Raw genomic sequence first — 6621 nt, 5'->3', positions numbered from 1 at the left:
GGGACGTGGAGACCGGTCCTTTGGATGAGATCGTATAAATCGAGGTCCCTTGTCGCAGAAGGTGCTGGCATAAAAAAGATTCCCCTCTGCTCAATTGCGATAAGTGCCAAAGTATAGGACAAAAATTTGCAGTCTCCACCGGAGAGTGGTGTCGTCTCCATGTGAGTGAAAAATTCTGGAGAGGGACGTTAAACAACATACGTATAATCAATCAATCGATTGCTGAAGAATTACTGTAATTGAATAATCTGTCTTATAGGTATGCTGTCAAATCTTGATATTACAACTTTACAAAACTCAGTGACTTTACGTTTAATGTGATACTAACTTAATTCATTATATTTTTTTATAACACCATACACAATTATGCCAAAACATACATGATAGTACGGTGTTCGTTCGTCTGTTTGTTTGTCTTAGAAATGATTGCAAACAATTTTTTTTTTTAATTGCTAATGATATACGTATATCTCTTATAGGTGCCAAATGTATTATACAAGATTGATAATGAAAATCAAAGTACCTTAAGTACTGAAAGGACTTTTTTCCAGTTATTTTTTTTCTTTCACAGTAAATATGATATGTATGTTTTTTACACAGAAAAAAGCAAATTCTTACAGATTTAGAAGAACGGAAGACTTTTTTGTTGCCATGGCAACAAGAGTCTAGTTATTATTATTATTTTGACCATATTTTGTGCAGGCGTTTTCTCGAAAACTATTCAGTGGTTTTTCGTGAAACTTTCAGGAAAAATTAGTCATTGTATGAACTTGTTTTATCACAAGGAAAATTTGGAAAATTCCATTTTGGTTCCAAGTTACAGGCAATTTCCTGATTTTAAAATGAAATTTTGTCCTCGAGTGTTCTCAAGAATGACTAAAGATATGAACTGGAGACTTATTGGAGAGCATAGATCGTGACTTCTGAATTTGTGGAATCGCATTTTCGTTCGTCGTCGGCACTTCCGGTCGCTTACGGAAGTGATCAAAGAAATCATAAAATTTCAACTTTCTTTTTTTAAGTCAATACTTACATCACATTATTGCATCTCTTTTGTAGTTTCGAAATATGTTGGTCCCACCGGAAACAAAAACGTTAACTTCCGGTTATAATAGAAAAACTACATAATTTGAGTATTTTTCTTTCCCATTAATATCCTTTGTAGATAAAGTATTTGAAATGAATTTTAAATATGTTATTCAAACTGCAGATATCTAGAGTAACATCAAATATCTTTCACTTTAAAAATTCACTTCCGGTCGCGTGTTTTCCTGTCCTCAAAATGAGAAGTTCTCTGAGCAAGATCTCGGAAACGGCGAGAGATTAAGACACCAAACTTATATGAGCAACAGACCTTAAGATGTAGGCAAAAGCATTTGGGTTCAGAGCGTCAGCCGTCACTTCCGGTCGTCACAGGAAGTGATCAAAGAAATCAAAAATTTCAACTTTTCTTTTTTTTAATTAAAAATTGCATCACTTTATTGCATCTTTTTCGCAGATTCGAAAGATGTTGGTCTCACCGGAAACAAAAGTGACAACTTCCGGTTATAAGAGAAAAACTACATAATTTGAGTATTTTACTTTTCCATCAATATTTTTTCTAGAAAAAGTATTTGAAATGAATTTTAAATATGTTATTCAGACTGCAAATGTCTAGAGTAATCATAAATATCTTTCAAAAATTCACTTCCGGTCGCATGTTTTCCTGTCCTCAAAATGTGAAGTCTGAGCGAGACCTCAAAACCAGGTAAAAGATTAAAACACCAAACTTTTATGAGTAATAGACCTTGAGGAGTAGGCAAAACCATTTGGGTGAAACGCGTCAGTCGTCACTTCCGCTTGTCACAGTAAGTGATCAAAGAAATCTAAAAAAAAAAATTAACTTTTCTTTTTTAAATTAATGCTTGCATCACTTTATTGCATCTCTTTTGCTGTTTGGAAATATGTTAGATTCCACCGGAAACAAAAACGTCAACTTCCGGTTTTAGGAGATAAACTTTGATATTTAACTTTCTCATAAATATTGCTCATCTATAAAGTACTTGAAATGACTTTATGTATGTTGTATATACTGCAAATGTCTAGAGAAAAGTCAAAGATTTTTATAAAATGCACTTCCGGTCTCGTGTTTACCTGTCCTCAAAATTAGAATTTGATCTCACAATATTGCTCGGCAACAGTAAACGACTGAAGTCTAAAACTTTCAGGACTGATGGTCAGTCATCAGTTATATGAATCGTGAGAAAATCTTGTATCGCCGTTACTTCCGGTACTTCCGGTCGTGACCGGAAGTGATGTAAAAAATGAATGGTTAACGTTAGGAAGTTGGATTTTCACGCTGACGACCAGGGTTAAATTTCCAGAGTGTCTGAATTTCTTTTATCTCTTTTTCAGCTTGAATTTTCGTTTTTATTTTCAGAATCGGACGGAAGACCTCTCATTGCTCGCAATGAGTTTCTAGTTATTAAGGTCTTCCGTCTTCACTGAAGACCTTATAGTGATTCTACTGTTTCTTATTATTAAGGTCTTCCGTCTTCAGCGGAAGACCTTCTTGTTATTCTTCGGTTTCTTTTCCACTGTTTTTCTTATTATTTTTTTTCTTACCGATTTTGTGCACGCAATTTCTCGAAAACGGTTCGCTCAATTTTTATGAAACTTTCAGGCCTGATAGAACATTAAAAAATCTTGATACGTATTTTTTAATTTTGATGACGTCACTTCCGGTCCGAAGATTTTTGCGATTTAGTTATTTTTAGAGGGTCAGTTTGTCCGCAGGTTTTCTAAGAAACCACTTATCATAGGAACATGAAACTTTTAGGGAAGACAGAGCAATATATGTAGATCTGTAATACGTAGTTAACTTTCACCGGAAGTGCCACACGTCAACGCTCGCTATGGCCTGAAAAAAGTCGTATCGAAAGTTTCAAAATTTCGAACACTTTCTGTACGATATCTTTTTACATAGAAATATTTTGTTAAAATATATATAACAAAATTTGTGCAGAGTTATATGATCTTTTAAATGATATCTCGAAAAAAGGGCTGGCCCCTAAAATAAGGAAGCTAAAGGGGTCAAAATATTTTTCCTGATATCTCAAAAAGTATTTAGAATTTGTAATACTTCAAAGAAGCAAAGTTGTTCAACATGACAAGTAGCAGCTTGCGAGATCATCAAAATACGTCGAATGACGCCACTTCCGGCCAAACAGGAAGTAGTAGAAAAAAGCTTATTTTCACAGATATTGGTACAGTGCTGCTATCCCACAAGTTGACATGGGATGGGATTGGATAGGATTCAGGATTGAGGATTCACGATAGAAACATATAGTAGTTAATCCAGTCCTAGCCTATCCTATCCTATCCTGTATCCTACAGCCTTCAGATTGGAGTAAAGGTTAATTCATATTTCAAAATAAATTACAAAAACGCAAAAGGACATAGAACGTTTACAAAAGAAATATTTATAAAATCACAAAAGAAAATAAACATTTTTTTTCTCAACACACATTTATTCTATTACCTTCGAGTAATATGGCGTAGGATCTAACCGTGAACGATCACCGGAAAAAGTTTCGCATGTAAACAACTTTAGAAGAGATCGGACATTAAAAGATCGTATTACTTCAGCATGTTTGGATGATTAACTCGATTCCTACTTGTGTTTCAGTTCAATAACATGTTTCTCTGTTAAATGTGCTCTGTTTGTCTGGATAATTCCACTTGAACCGTCAGCGGCGGACTATAACAGATCATAATCGCAGTTGTTTGGTGCAAGACCATGTAAGTATACTACACACTGTAAATGTGTGCATGTTTATACATATCTCTCCCTTTAAGCAATGTTTTAATTACTTGAACTATTAAAATTTTATTCTATTGTAATATACACAGAAATCGGATGCGGAAAAAAGAGGTTGTGTAGAAAGGGGTCGGGTAGGGGGGTTAAAGATTTACAAATACTTTGTCACATGATCAGATGTATTATACCTTTTTCAGTTTGCTATTGCTATATAATCATTTCCCTACTGTGGTTAAAAAATATTTTTTCTTATCTGATCGCATTTTAAAATAATTAAATGCAGAATCATCATGATTATTTCTTATGCTACTGTCAGGTCTGGTACAATCACTAGATTTTGCTACATAGCTTGAATTACCTACATAGCTTTATTTACCTACCTGGAGTAGCTTTATTTACCTACTAAATCAAACTTATTTCTTAAAGAAGAATTTTTCCCAGAAAGTGCAGAAAATTGCACTTTGATGCAGTGATAATTTTCAACTTTGAACTCATCTGAAAACAATTCATGAAAAAAATCACTCTTGGAGATGTGTCTTTTTTGCGCAATTGCAATCAAAGTTCTAAAAGTTTTGGGGCTACATACAACAGTTAATTTGTGACCTTACAATTACTTCTTGAGTGTAATAATGAGGAAAACCAGTTTTGGTTAATATGAGCACAATGTGAAGTAATCATACTTATCCATCGCGCACAAGGTGTGTACAGTTACTCAAACAATGGGAATACATATTTTCCTTAAAAGTGATCAAACGCAGCAATGTTAAAACTCTCTCTGTGTTAGATTGCTTTTTAAATGATACCGAGAATAAATATTAGTAGACATTTTCTTGCGACTTTTTGTCATTTTAAAATAAAAAGCAAAATTGTGAAAAGTTGCCTTGAAATACCTAAATAAAGCTACCTGAGGTAGGTAAATAAAGCTACGGAATGTAATTTTAGCTACGTAACTAAATGTACTGATTGTACTGGACCTGACTGTGTATAATAAGCTCACTCAGCACTTGCATGTACATTGTATGTATGACCTATTGTGAGTTAAACATAAAACATGTAACATAAATTAATCATTTATTATTCTTCTTCATTCTAGAGAATGGTACCCAATTTTGCCTGCCCTCATCAGTCATCACAATATAATGGATTTTTTTATTTGGAAGTAGGTATGATTAGATTATTTATTTTGTGTTATGCATGTATCATTAAAATACATAAAAAATCATTATCTAAGTTGAGATGAAGTGTCTGCAGATTTTATGAATAAGTGATTTTCTTCTTTTTAAAATGTTGACAGTAAGACTGAAATTAATATATGATTGTTCTGGTCATAATGGTCATGTTATATGTATTTTCATTTTTTTTAATATTCAAATTTCAAGCAAAAAATGAAAAGAAATTAACAAACAACATATTAGATAGATTATTACAAGCAGAAAACAGAGAGAAAAAACATGTACTCATACTAGTTAGCAAGTCGACGAGATGAAATGAATTATAATCTACAAGTAAATTATGATTGTTTAATTAAGAAATGAGTTATGAATATGAAGTTGCAGTATAAGATTTGATTTTGCTTGATTTCTTTAAAATTAATGCATCATTCTGGGAGAGAAAAAGGTGAAATTAAGACAATTGTACATGGAATGGGAAAGATAATCACAATCAGATACAGTTTTAATGTATAATGTATATGACAAAATTTACAATATACATGCATATAATGGTGTGTGTTTTTTTCTTCAGGACAATCCTGCAAATATGCAGCTGTACAAATTGCACTTCATCTCATCTGCTGCTGGAATAAATAATGAAAGATTTTCAAACCAGTGTCCAAGAGCCCCCTAGAGTCTGAAATGAAGGTGTTCTTTATTAAGGAGATCAGTGTGTGATGTACATGTATTTGTTTTCTGTGCATTGATGACATTTGTGAAACTGTTTGGTTACTTTATGACCATCTCTCTGACAATACTCTGACATTTGAAATTCAATTTGAGCGACGGACAAGCAGACCAAAAAATATGCATGTAAAACATTATACAATTGTAATAAGACATTGATAAACTTCAATTTAAACAAACTAGATGTACATGTATCTTTGAGCTTGGCATTGAAATACATGTATACTTTACATGGACACTTTTAATGAATTTGTCTCATGATAATGAACATTCAATTGTTATACATTGTAAATATAAATTGTAGATAATATGTATTTAGTCCAATATATATAATTATATTTATATTCACTGAAAAAAGGAATTACCCTGAATAAATATTGTGACCTTGGTCAATTATTTTTATTCCTCATTTAGACACTGAATAACATTCAAGATCAAATGTCAAGGTCAAAAACAAGATTTACTTAAATCCTTTGGGTTATGAATACTGTAACAACTGTGGACTCTTATGCATGTTTTATAAGATCTAAGGAATATGTGTGAGCTGACTACAATAATTATTGCTGTCAACCTGTCTGACTATGAAGATTTAGGAAAATGTTTTCTGTTAAACATAAATTGATTAATTTCTCACACATAAATATTTTTTTTTAATTAAGATACACTTGTACGGCACTGAACTGACCATAAATAGAGAACAAACTGAAGCGAAATAAGAAATTTTAACATTTTGAATATCTTGATTTTTATTTAGCAAACATGATGAAAATGTTGCATGTTTGTAAAATATTCACATACAAATAAATGATGAACTGAACATTTCAAACAAGAATAACTTTAATAATAAATATAAAACAAAGAGCTAGGTTCACTTTATGCATAAAATGGCCCTGTAGATATACCGATTTATTGACTAACACCATA

Source organism: Saccostrea echinata, unplaced genomic scaffold (genome assembly GCF_033153115.1).
Source record: "Saccostrea echinata isolate AGI-Se365-2 ecotype Australia unplaced genomic scaffold, CSIRO_AGI_Sech_v1 ptg000004l, whole genome shotgun sequence".
Classification (NCBI taxonomy): Eukaryota; Metazoa; Mollusca; class Bivalvia; order Ostreida; family Ostreidae; genus Saccostrea; species Saccostrea echinata.
The sequence above is the reverse complement of the archived record's forward strand: the minus strand, read 5'-3'. Positions refer to the sequence as shown.